The sequence below is a fragment of the Ixodes scapularis genome, unplaced genomic scaffold (assembly GCF_016920785.2).
Source record: "Ixodes scapularis isolate PalLabHiFi unplaced genomic scaffold, ASM1692078v2 PGA_scaffold2__306_contigs__length_199485367, whole genome shotgun sequence".
Lineage (NCBI taxonomy): Eukaryota > Metazoa > Arthropoda > Arachnida > Ixodida > Ixodidae > Ixodes > Ixodes scapularis.
This window is the reverse complement of record NW_024609857.1, coordinates 26,756,796-26,778,365: the sequence shown is the minus strand read 5'-3', so window position 1 is coordinate 26,778,365 and position 21,570 is coordinate 26,756,796. Positions and strand designations below refer to the sequence as shown.

At 47.3% G+C, this 21,570-nt stretch overlaps 1 pseudogene; it reads right to left on the bottom strand.

Annotated features, from left to right (window-relative positions):
• Positions 1 to 420: 420 nt before the first annotated feature.
• LOC120848433 lies at positions 421 to 1,892 on the bottom strand (annotated as a pseudogene).
• Positions 1,893 to 21,570: the final 19,678 nt, after the last annotated feature.

Genomic DNA, 21,570 nt, shown 5'->3' with positions numbered 1-21,570 from the left:
GTATTCAAATCCACAAACTCTTGAGTGCCAGGGACATGTCGCATCAAATGTTTTGAATATGTTATGTGGTCATTTATCCCAGTCACTTGTAACGATGCAGTTGTCTTTTATAATTTTTTCACGAAACATTGTTCTGCTTTATGTTTAGGCCAACTGTGCAGCACCAATTTGTTTACTGTGCCATTTTTAGTACCCATCCTTGCATCCCAAATCTCCTTCACAAATATGCAAAGGGAGCAGTAAATGCATGTAAATACAAAAATAAAACCATTGTCGTGCTCTTATCTCGTTAACTATATTGTGGAGTTTATTACACTTGATTTAGAGCATATCTAAAGCACAGATAGAAACAAAGTTAAAAGTTTTTTGATCCAAGCAAGAATCCTCCCAAACACACATGGACATGGCGTTTACACACTGCTAGTCCACATTGCCACTGTCTTGCTGGCGTAGCAAAGGGCTCTGAAAGTTTGTTAGAATTGTGCAGATGGTCCACATCTCATTCACCACTGGCCCCAATGACAGTGGGATTGCACGATCAAAGATGTGGAAGCTCTTGATACGCTGAATCCTTCTTTCGACGTGTATTCGCAGTGATGCTATGTTTCCCTTTCTTTCACTTCATTCTCTGTGAAGGTTCCCTGGCCAAGGAACGGGGGGATGTTGAGTTCCACATTAATCTCTGTTAGCAGATCTGATATCAGGAACCCTTTATCGGCCATGACCGAGTCACGCTGGTCAAAAGCAAGCTGCAGAAACCCGCTCTGTCTCACACACTCCTTGTCGGACATCGAGCCTAAAAAAAGCTGTGACACAAATGTCACAGCTCCGTCTGGAGAGATGCCTACAAGTCCTTTGAAGGTATTTGTAGACTTGTATGTGGAGAAACTTGCCGACTGGAGAACAAGTGAGCTGGGCACCTGGCACTTGATCTCTGTCGCATCCAGGATCACCCTTGTCGTAGGATACTTCTCCTTAAAGGCAGGTGGCATGTCCTCATCAACCTGCTACCGCGTTGCCCATAAGTCTAGTCTTGCAAAGTGCATGTATAAGTAGCTAATCCATGTTGTGCACAGGCGCGAAACCGTGCCAACAGAAATTCCAAATCGGAAGGCCAAGTCCTTCTCAAACAGTCCAAGGCGCAGGCGAACCAAGATAAGGAAGAGTTCGTCGTGAGGGGGCAAGCTTCGGGGCCGACCTTGCTTGCTGTCCTGAGAGTAGGATACTGACCATAGCTTCACATTCTCTCCGTTCTGGCCTGGGTCCACAAACTTGAGCAAAAACATGAATGTTCCATAATCAGGCAGTCCTGTGTAAAACTGGACGTCCTCTGGGGCATCCTTAAAGCACTCGATGGAAAACTTGCGGCTTACTTTCTATTTTAGTTTTTTGTTCTCTTCTTCTAGAAGTTCTATGTGCCTCTTGAGTTTCAGAGCTTCTCTTTGAGCTTTACTGAGCTCTTCCTGAGACTTCTCAAGGTCAGATGTAAGCCGTCTAACCAGGGCAGCTTGTTCGGCTACTTCCTCTTGAGGTAGCAGGGATGCATTTGGGTCTGGTGGGAGCTGGTCCTCGCAGCTTGGTGTGCCTGCTTCATCTCCAACTGTAGCTGCCACGTTCACTGGACTGCTCAGTGGTGCAGTGGCGTTTCTGTGGAGTGTCCCTCTAGGCACTTTAGTGTCCGAAAACCTAAATACGGATGGAACAACACCTTCCTTTAGAAACCTTCGGCCATTCACATAACCAGGCAGGTACTGTTCTTCCTTGAAGTGCTTTGAGCACACTTTAGTGGACTGGGTAACCTTGAAATGCTTCCCTTCGTCTCTTTTGATGGCAACAATCCACTTCTTGTGGAGGTCCTTGCTTCTTGGAAACCCAAAGTAGGAAACCTGGGAATATAATTATTGCGGTTAGAAAAATGTGGTTGTATAACTTAAACCATGCAGACGGAGCTTTGCAATAGAATCTTGTTTCCGTCGGGCTGTTCTACTGTTTGTTTTTAAATAGCCTTCTGTCAAGACTCGGGCGTGTCTCTTTGTCCCTATTTGTTTTGTTACAAGCTCTTTAAGTGACCTAAATAAAGTCAACTCTCCTATGCATCCCATGCACACGCCTGTTTTACTGTCCAGTGTTATTCTCAACAACACGTCATTCATTCAATCATGTTGTGGCCTACAGGTATGCTGTGATGTATTCTATAGCATGCTGTGCCTTTTGCGGCTGTGATCGGGCGAGTTGTATGCTCACGGGCAACGTTACGAGATAATGTGGCCAAAGCACTTGAAGAGCAGCTCTAGCAGAACGTTGCGGGGACGAGCAAAGCCAATCGTCTCGGAGGCCCGATACCGCCCCGGGCGCGCGCTTGAAAACATGTTTAGAAGTTGCAGCACGAGCTCCCGATACAGGCACTAAAGAGATGAAGTACAGCTCTCCGTGCTAGTAAAGGTACGTTTATACTCCAACGTAACGTCGACGGGCGCGGCGTAGCGCACCGCGCGCAGATACTGATTGGTCGCAAATATTGAGTTCCTGGTTCTCGGCGAATAAAAGGCGCGCGTTCTGCGCTACGCTGCGTTCACTGCGCTCAACGTTGGAGTGTAAACAGCCCCTAAGAGCACTCGGGCAATGCCGATGTCGTGAACGTAAAACAATGTTCTATCGAATTCCATGTAATGTGACGTGGGAGCACTCCTTGCGCTCGTTCTTTTTTTTTTTTTTTGCGTGATTGCTTGTGCAGACGAGGTATTATCCGAAGCTACGTGCCCAAACCTACTAGGAAACTTCACACAACATGTGAACGGACACCACAACGCAGCGTTGTCAGAAATAAACTCCGAATACTGGTCAGGAATCGCTCGCAGCTACGGGATTCATCGCACGATTACTCGAGCAGTTCAAACGCATTTTAAAACGATGTCACGTGGACAAGGGTTATCCTCTAAAGATTATTTTTATTTGTGCAAACTTTATACTCTGAAGCGGTGAACACGCTCTCGAAGCTTCGAAAAGCGTTGAGGCAGCAGCAGACAGGCCTAATGTGATCGCCGCTCACTCCGCGCGGATCTGCATGACCCGATTTCTTCGAATACTAATGTTTTTAACGTGGAAAAAAAAAAAAAAAAAAGACTCACCTTTTGTTGTTTTTCATCTTTTGGCCCTCTTTGGGTGCATTGAGGGACGCAGCAATGAGTTGGCATGTCAAACTGCCGAACACAGCGGTATGGTTCAACACCCTCGGTGCTTGACGACGACGCAGTAATGGCGGATTTTGTGAAGTTCGCGCAACCGTCCCTAGAGGCGCTGACTTTTGAAAAGGGTCTATTGCGGCCGGTCATGTGACTGAATTCGGAGAATAGCGGCGCCGCCGCGGATGGAAGACGGGAAAGGAGGAGAAGGAGGCAAAAGCAGCGGAACATACGCCGGGGCGCACGGAACGCCTACTTTCCTGCACGGCGCAGGATTTGTTGGTCCTCACGTGATTGATTTCGGCCAATAGCGGCGCGGCGGCCCGTGGCAAACAGACGCGCAACTCTGGCTCCCTTAGGGAGCTTCATTCTCCCCCCCCCCCCCCCCCCCCTTTTCCCGTTTCGATCTGGATGAGCATCGTACCGGCGTGCGGTCGTGTATCACTACCGCGTGATGCACGTTAAAGACCCCACGCTAGCGGTTTGTACTGCACTGGCTAAATTTCTTATCTACAGCTGGGAGACAAGTTGCCCGTTGAAGCAGACTAAGTTCTAAGCTGTACAAACATACACACACCCCAATTTTTTTCCCAACTGACGTTTTAATTTGGAAGACGAGGAAGACGATACATAAAAAAAAAATAACGTTCACAGCTACAAATATTTTTTGAGAAAGCAGCGAAAGGATCATAAGACTAAGAATAGTAGAAAGGAAAAAATAAAGTTAGTAAAAACAAAAGGAAATGGTGGGCATGAATAAAGTAACCGTGAGAAAAAATTAAGAAGGAAAAAAAAAGAGAAACGTAAAACAAATTGAGAAAAATAAGGAAAATATTTCATGTACTCTAATTCTTTTGATAACAAAGTCACCGATGGTGCACTGATGCTGGCGTCTCCTTTCGTCGCAGTGACTGCAGGCTCAAAAATCTCGCAAGTTCGCTTATCATGACACCTCCTCAGAATCCTTGTGCTGGACAGCAGCGGGGCGCATCCACAGTCCCTCACGTGTAGAGCAAGATCCCCCACGCAGAGGGTTTTAGAGATAGCGCATGCTCCCTGAGACGTTGATGCATCCTCCGGACTGTCCCACATAAACCTTCCCACAAGTGAACGGGATCAAACACACTACTTTGCTGCAACAGTTGGCGTATTTGTGGCAGTGTATTGCGCCGCATTCGTCAGGCTTTGTACGTGGGGTGCCCAAAAGACAGAGCGCCCACATGATGTCTACCGTTCACCACGTCGCGGCGAAAGCTCCCGAAAATGACAGGCCCCGATGCATCATGACTGCGTTAATGTGTTACTAAGGATGGGTCCTAATCGTGCAAGCGAAATGAAACCATCAAGCGTTGTGCATCGCTTTCATCGTAACAATGTAAATATGTTAATGTCCAACGAAGAGGGAGGACTCGTTTCGGCACCTCAGGAAGTTTACCTAGAAAAGGCGGAGGTGGGCTTGGGGAAAAGCCATCAAACGCCTGCCTGACTTTAAATCGAAACTTTTCAAAGCTAAGGCTCTTCAACTGTGCCACAGGCTGGATTTAAACCATCTAAGAAAACAAATCACTGCGTCCAAAGGGAACCAATTAAAAATTTATTTCACTCCCAGGACTCATAAGGAAGGATGCCCTTTTCACGTAATTGTGCTGAGAAGGGATCTTGGCAGTGTGACATGTGGCGGTACCTTCTGCGTCATTTGTCCACCCTCCAGCAGGATAACCCCTTCCTGCAATCCAACTCAGAAGTAGAAATTCAGTACCTGAAAGACAATTCAACCCAAACACGCTATGGTTTTCTCTAGATGTTGATGACTTATTTTATTCAACACCACACAGCGAATTGTTTGACACCGCCAGCGAATGCACCGACTCTGATGGAGCCCTAGTTTTCCAGAACAGCTGTCGCATACCGGTCGGTCTTTCTCACAGCTTTCGAAGATTTATTTGTGCTCTATGTTTGTCACGTTTTCAGGAGAGACTTACATACAGGAGAAAGGAATTTGCATCGGGTTATGCGTAGCTCCCATTTTGTGTAACATTTTTATTTCAAAGTGTGACAGGGGCATATTCCGGGGTCTGACCTCCTATCCAGTCCCATGGATGTTCAGATACGTTGACGACTATCTTGTGCTCTTGACAAAAATACCTGACGCAAACGAATTCAACACTATCAAAAACATATTTCTAGGTCAGGCCCAAGGACTCAACTTCACCCTCGAAACTCCGACTAACAACAACCACCAGTTTCTTCTTATGCAACCTACCTTTCAAAATGACCACGGCTGTTGGATGTATTCATCTAGATCTATGAAACGAATACTTCAGTATGAATCTGCACACTCAAAACTCGTCAAAAGCGGCATTGTTTCTAGATGTTTGAGCGCTGCCGAACAAACTGTCTTGGCGAATGGGTCTTTCTTAATGCGGCAAACCTCACATTCCGCCATTCTTACTATAGTTTACTAAAAGTACATGTAACCCTCATTTACCTTGTACTTGCGGTCAAGTACCTGATTCCTCAGATGCAGACTTTACATAACACAGCGTAATATTAACGTGCAAAAATGATTCTTTAGTCGTTGTGTAAAGCCTGTGTCGAAGAGAACAAGCCATCCGCCACAAACTAGCCCCCCCTTTTCAGCGAAGACACAATAGTTACAGAAAACAAAACTCTCCCAAAGGGGGGAGATCGTCACCCACCGCTTGCTTTCCGTTCGGCAGCAGTTCGAAGTCCTTTACGCACCAGCGGTGGTTGTTCGTCCGTCTTTTCTGTCGGAACCAGGCTCTCCTTTGAACGACCCAGAAGGACTACGACGGTGTGCATCCAAGCAAGGGCGCCCATATAAGAGTCTATTCCCAGACAACGTCCCTGGTCACTTGTCAGTGACCAGCGGGATCAAGCGGCCACAACGACCACGTCACAGACATGAAAGCGCTTCAGGTAAGAGAAAACACGCAATGCTTGCAACGACCACTGCCGGTTACTTGCAAAAAATAACGGTTCAGTAAGTTACGATAGCATCCCATCGTCTCGAGTTTCTCGCGTCGGCAGAATGAAAAAAGCACGCTCCGAACATGTAAAACTTCAGCTGCGGAAGCTTTTCTGTTGGACATTGTACGCCAACCTCATTTCTGACTATACACCAACACAGTGTTTCCAAACAAGCCCGCTTTGCGCCCACTAGGTGTGGGCACTGCGCCTGCGCAGAAATCAAATTTGGGAGGAGTGAAGCTTCTGCGCATACACAGTACCGACAGCAGCGCCACCGCAGTGGCGTGACGTCACTGAGTTGAGTTGGTCTATATTGTACTTGCAGAAACTATGACAGTGTACGAAAAGGCTAGAGAGGGAAAAAAAACATTTATTTGCTTCTATAGATGTCCGCGGAGGTCCGTTCCGATGCATGGTCTACCTATCTTCGCCGAGCAGACTCTTCACATATCAGACGAGGAGGGGCCACAGTGCGGTCAAAAGCGCCATGGGAGAGTTTATTAATTTTGTCTGCCTCCGAGGGCGTTGGTGCGAAAGGAGAGGAGAAAGGAGGAGTTTGCGTGATGCGTTAGACTTGGCACTGTCTAATGGGTAGTGTGTGTTGGAGAGGTAGCTTGAACAATGTGGACATACTGGCCGGCGTCGACGTCATTGGAGGAAGTGGGTGTAATCTGATGTCACGAGGGTCTGTGTTTGTCGCCCGCCTAATGAGGGTGATGCCGGCTCGGCCGAATCGGAGTGAGGAAGAGTGCAAAGCTGCTTGCTATCTGTTCTCTTAGTTTGAGCAATATGGGAGTATGAGCAGGAGTCGAGAGCCCCGGTTAATATGAGCGAGTTTAAGAATAGTGCGCCCAAAAACTTTGCGCACTCCAATGAATAGCGTCTCCGCCATGCTCCACTCCAAACCGTGGTTTGGGCTCGGCGCAGGCGCAGTGGCAACGACGCATTGCAGGCGCATCCCGCAACATCTTCTGCTTCGGGTCGTGACACGCTAATGGCAAGAAAGCTAAAACAAACGCAATGTCACTATCGCTGCTGCCGATATCGTTGCTGTCGCTACGCTGACTCTCGACGAAATCTGTTAGCGTTTAGTGCAGGGGTTCCGACGCAGCGAAGGATGGAAATTACACCCTCGCAACGGTACGCATACTCTTGTGTTCGTAGAGCCAGTCTGGTCTATCGGGAGTCGGCGGTTTCGGATGCACTCATCGCAGCTTCCCTCGATCGCTTCCTGCGGTACGCGTACTGTTGTCTCCGAAAAGCCATTCCTTCCTCCCGGGTGTCGGCTGTTTGGCGCAAACGGCGTCGTCTCTGCAGCCCAGTTTTGTATTGCAGCGCACGTTGTGCCACCGCCACAGCCGCTCGATTCCTCCTTTCCCCACTCCCGCGGCGCGTCACTGGAAGCGTGCCAGAAGACTACTTCCATCTTGTAAGAGGGAAGGTAAACGTACACTCTAAAAAAAAAAAAAAAAAAAAGTATCACCTTACATCCTTTTGTCTCATATAATGCACCCCAAACCTTTAGTGCGACGTGCAGTGCACTATAGTCGAACAGACGCCCCAAATTTTACGAGGAGCTTGATAACGGTGCGATATGACTTATTAAATAGCCAAAGTACGTATCAAAGACCACAGAAAGAAAGCACTGAGATTTTACAGTAGGCCTAATAAAACCCCGATTATTTTTTTTTTGTAGTCAGTAACACGTATATAACTAATGTAATAAGTTGTACCACACGGTTATCAAGCCTCTTGTGAGAGGTAGTACCGTCAGATTGATGTCAGTGCTCTGTACGTCGAATTGAAGTTTTGGGGTGTATTGTATGGGACAAAGGGTGTACTAACACACCCTCTTTTTTAGGGTGTAGCGGGCGAACGAACGGAGCGAGAGCACGGTGTGAACCGTGCATGTCGCCGCGGCCTTACGAAACCGGACAGTCAGGGCTTAAAGTCTGGAGAGTCTAAGGGGGTCTCAGACCCCCCACTGATTTTAAGGTATGGTCTGAGACCCTCCTCCACAGCCCCAGCATTAGTGAAAGTAAAATCATACCTTGCAATAAAATAGTTTGTTTTCAGGGATGTGACAGTTGGGGCTTAGCAATTTCAGGGTTGCAGGTACAGCGTGGTTAGAGTCAGCAGTAAGGTTTATTTTATGTGCATCTAGTATCTCGTCAGAACCCCCCCCCCCCCCCCCTTTCCCCCTACCTGCTTGTAGGGACCCCCCTCAACTTACGGGAGGCTTTAAGCGCTGCGGACAGTTCAATCCAGTCAAATCCAGTCGAGTCTAGTCCAAACGAGTCCAAACAAAACCACGACCGTCTAAACAAGAGACGGATGCATGCACCGGGACAAAAAATGCTAACAGAATTAAAATAAGCATCAATCTTTCAATCACTCAACCACGTCAATCACAATCACACATGCAGAAAGAAAGGTTATCAAATTAAAGATTGTTTATTGCTTCCTTTAACGCTGCATTTTTTTCAGACAGTCGCAGTCATGGCAGCACTCGCAGTCGTGCGCTGCAACTCCGCCGCTTCGCCCAGTCGCGCCAAGCACTCTAACGCCCATCAAGTTACTCAAGACTCTCAGCTACCTGCCGCTCCAACGCTGGTCCCCGCAGCGAGCGCCAAGCGGTCATCGTTCACCAAGCGCTACGGGGAACTCGCCAAGACGCACGCGGCGTCTTCGGAAGCCTCGAACCTCGTCGAACCGGTGTCCGTCAAGGCTTCGGCCGGAGTCCGATACGTCGCGGACGCCACAGCAGCACAGGGAGTTCCATCGAGCAACGCCGTTCCCGAGCCTCCGGCAGCGGCCACAGGCTACGGAGGAGGGGGAGGGGGTGGAGGTCATGGCCACGGCGGATATTTCCAGTGAGCCACGTTGTTGTTACAATATTGCTGATACTGTATCCTAGACGCGACTTCTGTGCTTCTTTTACAGAAGTTGCGATGACGTCAGGATGACGAGCTCTTATTGGCTGATTAAAAAAATAGTGGGTAGACCTCAAGGCATCTAGTCTTCAGGTCTACCCACTATCCTTTCAATCAAAGCCAATCAGAGCTCGGCGTCCTTCTGACGTTACCGCAACTTCTCTGCGAGAAGCAGACGACTTGCTCTCCGAATAAGTATCAGTTTTGACAAGCTAGTTTTCGGTATAAAGTTATTGCTGTACAACTTTCTTTTTTTTTTAGCCGTTGGTAAAACGCTTGCAGCCTAATATCGATTCCGAGTTCGCCGGTTAGGATGCCAGTTCTCCGTAGAGTATGACAGCTATAGGATACGCAGCGACGAAGAGGGTATTCTGACCTGTCCTGAAATTGAAACAAAAAACGAGAGGTTAGGTTTATACTTGCAGCCTTTGAATAGGCACGCCGTCTGAGACCAGTAGTGCTATCAAAAGTCTTCGGGAGGAAACGGGGCGGCTTTTCCCAAGCCTCCATCCTCGCCTACCCGCCCCTCTAAAAATGGTTTGTGAGTTCGCTCTCCCGTAAAACACGTAGGCAGCCAATCACGGCGAACAATGGAGGCATCCCAGCGAATAACAAAGCTTGAACCGTGGTTGGACAAAAAATAATTGACGTGTGCAGGCACAATGTGCGTGACATTTCTCTTTCTCTGTGTCCCTGAGCCTTAATTGGTTTCTTTAGGGTTTTGAGCAGTGAACTATCTCTGATACTTCGAACTCGTGGTTCTCTTTCTCCCAAGATGCATCTTCCAAATACGTCACACTGCTTGCGATACACTATACGTCTAGTCTGCCCCCATGGGCGTACCAACCAGGGGGGGACAAGGGGGCGCTTGCTGCCCCCCCCCCCCCCCCCCCCCCCCCCCAAGTTTTCAGAGTGGGGAGAAGGAGAAGGCTTGACATGTGTTTGGCCTTCCTGAAACAGCCGCCACTGGGCAAGGCAAACATTGGCCGGCGGCGCCCAAGGGATATTAAGGGTGCCGCCCCCCGGCCCCCGGCCCCGGGGGGAGGGGGGGGGGTGGAGAGGTCTGGTTTGCCCCCCCCCCCCCCCCCCCTCACTCAAAAACAAGTTGGTACGCCGCTGTCTGTCCCTACACCTACATGTCCCCACGTCAGCATTCTTCAATATATTTTCATTTTCGTTTCATTCTTTAATTTGTTTCGCTCCTCAGATACGCCCGCGTGCCCGGGTACGACACCTACGAGTTCGGCTACCGCAAGGGCAACCCGTACCACTTCCAGGAACGCCACGAGACGAGGCACGGCCCCCACTTCCGGACCAAGCAGCGCTGGGGCGACAAGCACGGGGGATACGGGGAGCACTACTGGGAGTACAACCACGTGCCCAAATACCACCACTAGGAACGCTTACGCCGTCATCATGGAACGATTCTCTGCTACCCAATCAAAACCTGTGCCGGGTTCTGCCTTCTTCCGAACCGGCATTAAAATCAGAGGGGAAAAAAAGTGCAAAACATAAATCACTCGACACAAACTTTTTCATGGATCTTCCACTTCCGCCTGAATACTAAACTCGATACGCTTTCTATTATCAAATTAAAGATGTCGAAAACACAAATTGCACCATATAGATATTTCAATCGAACTCTCGATGCTGTCTGAATAGCACTTTGAATAAAATTTCTATTATCAGAAAAGAAAAAAAAAAAAAGGCGCGGAAAACACAGGTTGCTGGTTATATGTCTTTCAACGCGCCTTCCAAATCTACCTGAATTATAAATTCCCGCACATGTTCTTTTCGAAAGCGGCCAATCAGCATGAGCTGTATTAATTATCCGGCAATAAAATTTAGTTTAAAAAAAAAGCAGAAGACCAATGGCTCCGGCTCAAAGCAATCAAAGAAAAAGGAAACATTAAAATATTAAATTGGCTAGTCGACCAAACACCTGTATTAATAATTTAAGCCTTACCCGGGTAAATCCGAATTTCCCGGGATAATTTTATTGCTTGACAACGCAAATAAAACAACACTGCTACAACATCCTAAGGCGCATTTAACTTTGATTCTCAATTTATGTGCAATCTAATTTGACTTTCTTATTGAATACCAATGTACTCGGGCTTCTTATTATTTGAGGTCTGCCTGCGTGTGTGTGACTTGGCTCCGTTGAGCAATGGCGTAGCGGGGGGGGGGGGGGGGGGGGGGGGGGCGACTTAAAAGGTTTTGTCACCTCCCCCCCCCCCCCCCCCCCCAAAGAAAAAAGATCTCCAGCCGATCCTGTAATATACGTAATATACATGCATTTTCATGCCACCCCCCCCCCCCCCCCCTCTCTCGCACCCGCACTTCAACCCCCCCCCCCCCCCCCCACACACACACACAAAAAAAAAAGAAAGGGAGTTCCTGGCTCCGATGAGTGCGCTTCTTCTCGGCCACCGGGGCCTTGCGGAAAGCGACACCCCTGGTGTGAACATCGAGCGAGATTTTGTGGAACTGAGTTTGCCACAATGCAGCTGCGTGCTTAGTTAAGGTAAATGGTTTTATTTTTAAAAGAACGGTCGCAAACGTGTGTGTGTGTGTGTGTGTGGGGGGGGGGGGGGGGGCAATATCAAACCTGAGCCTCAGTGTTAATATAAGAACACCTGCTCGGCTGTAATGGCTCGATTGGCTGCGTGCACTACTAGTCGTGATGTTTTCATCATTATTATTATTATTATTATTATTATTATTATTATTATTATTATCATCATTCCTACTACTTATATATATTTAAAGGAATGCTTCTGGTTATTTTTCGTTCAGCCTGTTGTGAACGCCACGCAGACACTAAAAAATAAAAATATTTCCCTCATTGGTGTGACGATCGTTGAATAGATGGCGCGATATAAAGTCTAAACGTTTAGTTTCTCTGCGATTTCCCAGATGGCGCTAGCAGTCCTATGGCAGCAATGCAACATGATGGTTGTTTATGCTTCGTTGGGCGCGGGTAGCAACCGGCGATCGGCGGCGACCTCAAAAGAACCGCACAGACGGCTTTAGCCGCTTAAGCCAATGGTGCTGCCAGGCTCCCGGCGCTTTCATGTCACGGTGACGTCGGTGACTTGCTGTTCGTTCGAGGCTCTGCGCCGGGGTCCCCCCTCCTCTGTCGGACCAAAAATCGATTTTTGCGCCCTATCTAGTGCTAGACTGATCGCTCGTTTTAATGCGTCGGTTCAAGGTGTCATGTTTTGTTCGCTGACTCTGAGCCCGCTGCCCTTCCTTCGCCGATGGGATCGTGCTATAACGATCAAGTATTTTTTTTTTTTTTTTTCATGTAGCAGTTTCTTTAGTTCATTCAAATCGACTGTTGTCATGCCCTAACGGAGGCTGTCCTACCCGTAACTGAAGAACTTCGTTTCGTACAAAATCATCGGAGAATGGAAGCCTAATGAAATTGATTGTATTTGCTGCAAATGAAGGTATATTTGCGTACGACAGTGCTGAATCCTTCTAGACGTTCGTTCGTTTTGCAAATACCAAACAAAATAGGCTGTTTTTAGGTTTTCGGTCATACTTTTCTGCCTTTAAACTCTTTGGTTTTTAAAGATATTTGATGACAAATTGACATGCGTTTTATACCCCAGTCAAATGGGCTAATCTAGTGCGCTTTAGCCAAATGCACTCCGCCTTCAGTGTCATTTCTGTTGTGTGCCACACAGCTTCTTCCTGAAGAACGCACATGGCTTAAGTGAGTTTGACAAACTCACCTGACCTCACTCGATAGAGTGCGTGACCTTGATATAACTTTTTCAACAGTAAAACATAACAACAGAGAAGAAAAAAACGTGGCGTAAAATTTATTCCAGAAAGAATGAGAAATTTGTGAAATAGAGGACAGAAAGAAGCTAAAAATAGTGCAGTGGACTTCGCCTTACAGTTTAGGCTGATCTGCACCAAGATAAGCGCCCCGGGGAATCGATAAGGCGACGACAAATTAGTCATTCTAATGCTATCTTAGTTAGCAGACGAGGATAGAGCCTACATTTGTTTCAGCATGTAACTGTACGAGATAACACGACGCGGTAAACATGATGTTACAAGGCAGAGTCAGTGTCTCCTCCTAAACCTCCGTGGGTCGAAGCGAAACTACCGTAACGGAACTCCAAGGTTGGATCTTCTTTATCTTGCTTGCGATTATCGATCATAATAATCCATTTGGCGTAAATATTGTTAATTATCGTAACGCTGCTTTGTAACGTTTCTTTATTAAATAGACAAATTATTGCCCGATACATGTATACCTTTACTTTCTCGATTTACGTGTCTAATAGTACGTTACACGTCGTTATGGCCATCATTTGCGAGTGACACAAATTTTTCCCGTGTGGCACGGAAACACTCGAAGTGACATTCGGTAAGCTGAAGTGCACTCGGTTGAAGTGCACTAAATTAGCCCGTCTGACATGGGTGTTAGCCTGCTACATTAAAAATTGATTTGCAAGCCTTGCTCCTTCGGCACGGACCCAGAATTGTCTCAGCATCACCACGATATGCGAATTGTTGTGTTCTTTTAATACGCTCTGTCGTGTGCACACAGTTGGCGGATCCAAGGGGGAAGGGGGGGGGGGGGGGGGGGGGGGGGGGGGGCGACGGGGGCGGCCGCCCCTCCCCTCCAAACCAAGTCGACCCCCCCTCCCCCATATCGGAGGGCGATTTGACATGGGCGGACCCCCCGGTGCACACGAAAGAGTGGGAGAATAGCATCCTTACAAATTTGCCGCCCCCCCCCCCCCCCAAAAAAAAAAAAAAAAAAAACGGAGTTCTGGATACGCCCCTGTGTGCATGACGAGTACAAATTGTCATTCATTTTTGTTTTCTCTTCTCTCCTATACCGTGGGTCAAACTCTAACTAGCGCTACCTTATAAGCACAAACACGACGTCAGGATTTTTTTTTTTCGAGTTTCCAACAGCATTTGAAGTAAAAGATATAGTAAGAGAAATAAAACATCTTAGAACTGTCACGCCCTGTAACCTCCCACACTTAAAAACAAATAAGGAAACAAAAACTAAAGACTATCGTTTAGCTCGTATGCAAAGTTGCGTAAAAACATTTATTGCTTCTTCCGTGCGAGTACAATAGCGATTATCTTAGTAATCGCTTATGATATGTAATTCAATCAGTGTTCCTTTGAAACAAAAAGGTTTACAGATACTTGGTTAGAAATATTTAAAAAAACCTATAATAAAGTTGTTTTTTTTCTAATTTGTGATTAACTGTGTATGACATCGCTGCTCATTTTTGCTTTAAGAAGAGCTTCTTTGAGGAAGCATACCCGATTTTACTGCTGCGTTAGCATATAACACATATCCATTCCACTGCATTTTAACGTTTCGATGCTAAATTTGTATACTGTATGTTGCTATCAGTTTATTCATATATTCTTGCAGGTGGCATACTACAAGCCTACCTGAAATGAAAATATAAAAAGTGTACGTTACTAGAAGATAAAATTAATAAGCAGACGAGCTGGGGTGCTATGTTGCGCTTTTTGGACTCCAGGAGACTAGGGAGAAGGAAGTGACGTCAACGACACAGCAAACGCAGATTGGGTGTTGATTTCGTTTTCTTCTGTGAACATCCAATCTGCGTCTACTGTGTCGTTGACGTCACTTCCTTCTCCCGAGTCTCTTGGGAGTCCAAAAAGCGCATTCAAAGCACCCCTGGTTAACGTTACACATTATTCTAAACTAGAGATGAACGGACGAGAATGGAGGCGAGCGACTAAGTAAAGAAGAAATATTGTTTTTTCTTGTATCCAAGAGGGTGGAACTTGGAAGTACACATTCATCAACTTTCTTTAAATATTATTGTTTTGTTAACAAATTCAATGCAGCTGAGTGTTTTCCCTTTCTCTTACTTTATACGTTATAAAATTAGCTGCATTTCATTATATCCTTCTCTATCTTAGATATAAAGAGACCCTTTTCTTCCTTGTTACGATCCCATATTGAACGAGTGAAAAAATTTGCTTTTGAACTTGGTGCGCCATTATCGTCCATGTTGTGGACAGGACAAGCCTTCTTTTTTTTCTTCTTTTTTTTTTCCTCAACCTGCTAAGCGTTAGGTGGCAAAAATCTAGGCAAAGCTACAAGTTGCACTAACATTGGTACAGTACCCACTCCACTGCTCTTTCTTTATATTTTATTTAACTTGGCAGTGGACTCAAACCATAAAATTGCGGGTTGCGTAGGAGGTCACCCCACCTGTTTCACCTCAAGCGCTAGGCAAGAACTCCATCATGGTTCCGTAGGAAACGAGGTATAGGACGAACCGCTTTGCAAGCGAAGCAGTGGCATAGTTGGCCCGGCTGTTCGGAACGAACAAGCCGAACCTCGCAGAACAACGCCGTGTAAAGCAGAAAAAACATTTCATGCAGTGCACCAAAAGGAAAGGAAACGCCCGTCCCCAAGCAACGCATCGTGGAAAAGTTTCGGTTTTCTTGCTACTCGCTTTTGAGAGTATGTGTGCGTGTGCGTGACAGTCGCCTTCAGCACGAAACACACACACACACACACGCACACAAAGAGAAACGCACAAACGCCTCGTGTTCCGAGAAAGGAAGGCGGACGGAGCAGAGCGCTTCAGCAATGATGACACCCAGAGGGATTCTCTGAGTTCGCCCACACACGCCAGCAGTTCATCCCCTGAAGAGACGGCAGGACTACTCGCCGTCATTAGCTCTGTCAGCTCTCCTTTTATTTTCGCCTCCCGTGGTATCAGCCGGGTTTCCTTACCTCGAAGTCATCATCATTAGTTGGCGCGCTTGGGCCGCTGCTGCTGCAACAAGAACAAGAACAACAACAACGCACTGCTGTAGCTGCCGCTGACGCCACGGCAATTCCTTCAGCGCTGCACAGCCTGCGTGCGCGCTCGCGTCCCTTGCCCCCGAAAGACCAGCGGGAAAACGCCGCTTGCTTTGCATGGTCTCGTCGAAGACCCTCCCCGCTCGAAGAGAAGCAGCGTGCTCTTTCCTCGGGCACACCCGACGAGTCCAAGGAGCAGGTCTTTGAACTGCGGTGGCTGCTACGTCGAGCGTGCTGTTCCTTGATCAAACGTTGGCGTGTTCGTCAGCTGAACCTGTCATTTATACTAGAACTCAGCAGTCTAGCTTTGTTCGGGCGCTGAGAGCGCGGCGTTCTGCGCTTTTAATTTCTTTTCAGCCATTCTACGCTGTCCTCTCTTATTATTTGGAGTGTTTGCTCGAATCTTGCTGTTTTCTTGAGTGGAAACCTACGATTCGTCTTCTGTTTCGCTAGTGCGCGCCGTCTGTTGCACTGGCTGCCGACTACATACACGGAGAAGCAGGCGTTGCATTCCAAATCGCGGCTGTTTCGGCAATTTAGGTAGCGGCAGCAAATGCAGGTCCCAATGTTACTCCTAATATTGTCGCATATAAAGAAATTGTTTGAAGGGGAATCAAGTTTTTCATGCAGACTAGAGCCACTTAATTTTCTCCACTTAGGGCATCGGCAATACATTGCGAGCGCCACCATTATGGTGCTCACGGTAGAGTGTCAGGAAACTTACCTAAACAATATTGTTTGTTTTTTTACCGCGGATGGTTTTCGCTGTTTTGGAATATGGGAAACCGTTTGTTGCAATTTCAGGTAAGGCTTCAGATTCTTAGCATTTATTTTTTATGCACCAAGGCAGTTGAAGTGTCCCTTACTATGAAGCGTAGAACATATAGTGACACTAACGCAGACCAAGCAGTCTGCTGCGTAGGAATGCGAAGTCTCACCGATACTGTAGCATTCGTAGCGTCTCTCGTTTTTTATTGCATTTTTGTTGTCGTTGTTTTTCTCGTCCACAGGAAATAAGTACAGGCTTTCTGCATTGGCAAAGGCCCGATTCGAACGTCCAGACACGCAAAATACCTTCGACGACTTTTGTATGTTTCTCGCTCCAATCGACGTGTCAGCCACACCTAAAGTCAGACGACAAGTGTGATGCGCGTGAAACGTCCAAGCGTGACATAAATCATTTAACAACACTGGCGCCATGCCACGCTATAGCTCCACCTTCGTTCCGTACTTATGCTGACTGCTCCACGATGTGCGAGTCTACCGGACTTGACATTTGCTTCGAAACGACATCCTTTCGCTTTCGAATTGTACTTCCGACACGTATATGGTACTAGAAGCGTATGCAGCAGCAGGACACGCTTCTTTTTCCGCCTCCACTTGATCATCTTTGCAAATAACTTGCAGGAAGGCGGCTGCACACCGCCCTTGAGAAAGAAAGGTATAAAGAGTATTCACTGGGCGCCATATTTGTGGGTGATTTATGAAGCGCATGCTCTGAACGAGCCCACAATAATAGGCTGCTAAGACCGGCAATCTTGATGGTGTGGAATGCACGTTGCAAAAGAACCGGGGAAGCTTACCATCAGCACGCGCTCAGCAGTCGAGCACACAGCTATGGCCGCCAGTGAATACTTCCTATAGATAGGTTCATGGCACAGTATCGGCCAGCTGTCAACGCTGCAGCCCCTATCCTTTTTTTTTTACTTTTTTAAATTTTTTTAATTTTTTTTTTTGTGAAGGAAATTTGAAGCGGTAAACTCTTAGCCAGTCTATCTAGCTACGCGGTCTAATACTACGAAACTCCGTGACTTCCGCCTTTGTCAAAACAGACGACTCAGTATATCATACGGCGGCTGCAATTTGACAGCGCGAAACCTGGAGTTTTCTTTATTTTAAAATGAGAAATTGAAAGAAAAAAAATTGCCACCGTCGCGAGAGCGTTAGTTGCAGAAAAAACGTGACTTAGTTGGAATAAAAAAATGAGAAAACACACCGAAAAAAAAACTCATATATATATTGTCACGGGTGGTGAATAAAACAATAGATAAACAGGAAGAAATAAACGTTTAATGTGGCGAACTTGTGCCAAAAATAAAAGAGTACAAAAGATAATAACAGAGCGTCGCGGGCGTCGAAGTCGGCAAAACCTAAGGATCGAGCGCTGGGGCGAGACTGACTCGGCTAGGTCGCGAGCGGCGTCTTATCTAGAGTAAGTCACTATCTCGAAGATTCGGCGGAGAAGGTTCCAGCGTAGCGCGCTCGGGGCGAGAATGAACACGCACTTTCTAGAACAACATAAGCGGGGATAAACGATAGAAGTTATGCCCGGAGCAAGAATAAACGAGAAAGTTCTAGAAGTCCGTGACCCCTGCGCGCGGCAATATATATATATATATATATATATATATATATATGTATATGTATATTGTGTCTTTCTCACTTTAAAAGTATATATACTACGTATTTAGTAATATAGAAAGTTGGACTATACTTCGTCTCAACTTAGCATGGACTAACTGCGAAGGCTGTGCAAGCGCGAGCGGGTTGCCTTGTCTACCTTGACTGGAGCACTCGCCGCACGAGCGCTCGTGCAGCCGCCGAGGCTTCATGAAAAGCGAATAGCTCGCGCTTTTAGCATGCGCGGCTAACGATAGTCCATGCTAAGGTGAGACGAAGTATAGTCGCTACTCGATTATTTAAACAATATGCGCCGTAAAACAGGCAGAAAAGGAGAAGGACAAACACGAAAAGTTTCGCATTGCGTCCCTCTCCTTGTGCCCCTGTTTTCCGGCGCATATTGTTTTAAAAAATCATATATGCGGGTATCGGTTCGGTGTACCGAACCTTCTCAGTGCTGAGTTTCGACACAGTTAAGCAATACCTAAGTATCCAAAAAAAAAAAGCGCAGGCACACACACACACACATCACGAATCCCGAAAATCCGCAAAAACTTTTCTCTATTTAGGACAAAACGTAACAATGGCGTTTCAATACAACTCACTCTTATAATAAGTCTAGAAACAGGATAACTTACGCTCCGCATAGCCATCAACATCCATCCACACATCCTTGTAGGAGGGTCCTGTCCCACTGGCCGAGCACTAACTGTCTGCAGAAATGTTCGAACCACACATATGTACAGAGCGAACATGCTTTCAAGATGCTTGAACCCAGGCAGCACATGAACATCGAATCGACGGTCGAAAGGTCGTCGAAGACGTCCGGAAGTGACGTCCTATGACGTAGAGAGCCCGGACGTCACCTATCGTCGACGTCGATGGGACGTCGAAAAACGCTTCAAACGACGTTCCTTTGACGTCACGTGTATATACGTCCGAATATGCTTCTTCGCCAGCCTTCGACGAGAAGACGACGTTATTCCGACGTGTTACTACGACATCGTGACACGGAACGATAAAGAAAAATGTAGACAAATGGCACGAGGCCTGCGATCAACGTCGCGTAGATGTCTTTTGAAATCTCATGGCACGACTTTGGGAAAATAAAAGGGCGTCTGTAGGTTAAACGCGCCGACTGAAACATTGCGTCCGTGTTCAACGTTTTTTGTCGACCTCCCAAGACGGAACTTAAATGACTTCAAGTCCTTGTGTCTACTTTCATGCCTAAATCTATTTCGTATAGAGTCTATACGAAATTTGTATAGAGTCTATAACAGTGTGTGTAGTGATTATGATAATTCTGATGAAGTTTTTGTCTTCTTATGTATATGTGTGTGTGTGCTTCTTTTTTTTCGTGCTGCCGCGCCTGTCACCGTATGGGGCTTCGGGCACTGGACACTTTTTTCCCTTCCGTCCCTCCAATTCATTTGGAAAATGAAGTTATTATTACAATATTGTACACCTTTGCTTGTTCAAGTTGTCCACGTAAAATGTATTTCCATGAGGGAAGCTTGAATTTGCAAATTTGCACAACAGCATGGGCGTATTAACCGGGGCGGGGGGGGGGGGGGTGCAAGGGGGGCGCTTGCTTCCCCAGTTCTCAGAAGGGGGGGGGGGGCAAGGCATGTTTCCCCCCCCCCCCCTCTTCCCCGAAACAGCCGGCACTGGGCTGGGCAAACACTGGCCGGCGACGCCCCAGGGGTAGCAAGGCTACCGCCCCCGGCCCTGGAGGGGGGGGGGGGTCTGGTTTGCCCCCCCCCCCCCCCTCCTCTCAAAAACAAGTTCGTACACCACTGGCCTAAGGCATGGGATCACACTGCTTAAACATCATAGAAACGACAGTTTGCAGACAGATTCGAACGCGAGTCACCACGAGATTCGTGCCTCGAATGCCTCAAAGCATGAGTTCAAGGAAAAACGCGGCATTCGGACCCCGTATGCAGCGGTGACTCGTGTTTGCTGACTGCCTTTTGTATGATGTATGAGCAGGGTGACCCCGGTTTAAGAGAACCACGCAAACAACGCACTCCCATAAAAACAAGCACGGGCTTAATTTGAACCAAAAGACAACCGAAACGTGCGCCCTTCTAAACTCCCGACGCAGGGGAAAGGCGGGCGAACGCACCGGACCTAAATGCCCGTGGTTGTAATTTTTCATTCCTAACACGCCTATTCCTTTTGTCGCACTGAGCAGGAACTGGGAATACGCGAGGCACGGGTATACCTGGGGGCCCGCTTCCATTAGCGCTCGAGTCCATCGATCGTTATCGTCTTTGACCATCAAGTGACCGCCGATGATGGCGTGGCTCCATTTATGCGGACGTGTCCATTTCTCATGCACTGCACACCGTCGAGCGCGTACTTCCAGTCCGGCGGCGGGAGACGTTATCGCGAGGGTGCGCATATTTTGCAAACCGCGCGGACGAGACCAAGACAAACTTTGCTTGCCCCCCCCCCCCCCCCCCCCCAACGTGTGTGCGCATGTGTGTGTGTGTGCGTGTGCCAAAACAATACTTCTCCGAAGTAGTATTAATGGTTTTACGATGGAGAGCGCGACCGCGGCCGTACGTTCACGAACGTTTAAGACGTACGCTAACTTATATATCAATCGCGCAATTGTGTGTATCTATATATTAGTCACTAAGGCTGTCCTTCACATGTCGCAATGTTTGTATGGAGCAGTGTCTCTGCAAAAGGTACCCAATGTTCTTCGTGTATATGTGCCTGTGTATGCGTGTGCATGTGTGCACGCGCGCGCGTGTGTTTGTGTTATAGAAGTTCGCTCTTCACCACCGTGCTCTTAACTCAGACTTCTTGAAAAGTGATTCAGCGAATTCCCTTTTAAACTCCAGTCTCCCGGGGCCCTGAACTCGTCAAACACAAAGTTGGAGCCGAAAGTTCGCGGAGTGATCCGATTGGACGCCGGCGACAAAAACGCCAAGTCATCGTCGTGATAGCCCAAGTCATCCTCGTGATAGCTCGGTGAACTTCGGCACCGACTTCGTCTTTGACGAGTTTAGAGCCTCTGTTTTTCATGTAATTCCCTGGCAGTTGCAGCCAAAGCGAGTCCGATGCTCTCTTTTAGTCGATCAGTAACATCTTTGCACCCACGCATGTTCAAAATAGGAAAAAAAGAAAAGCACGCCCAAAGAAACTTAGTTTAGTTTGTAAATTCAGAATCAAAAGTTAAACGAAAAAGTTTCAAATTTTAAATTTGCTG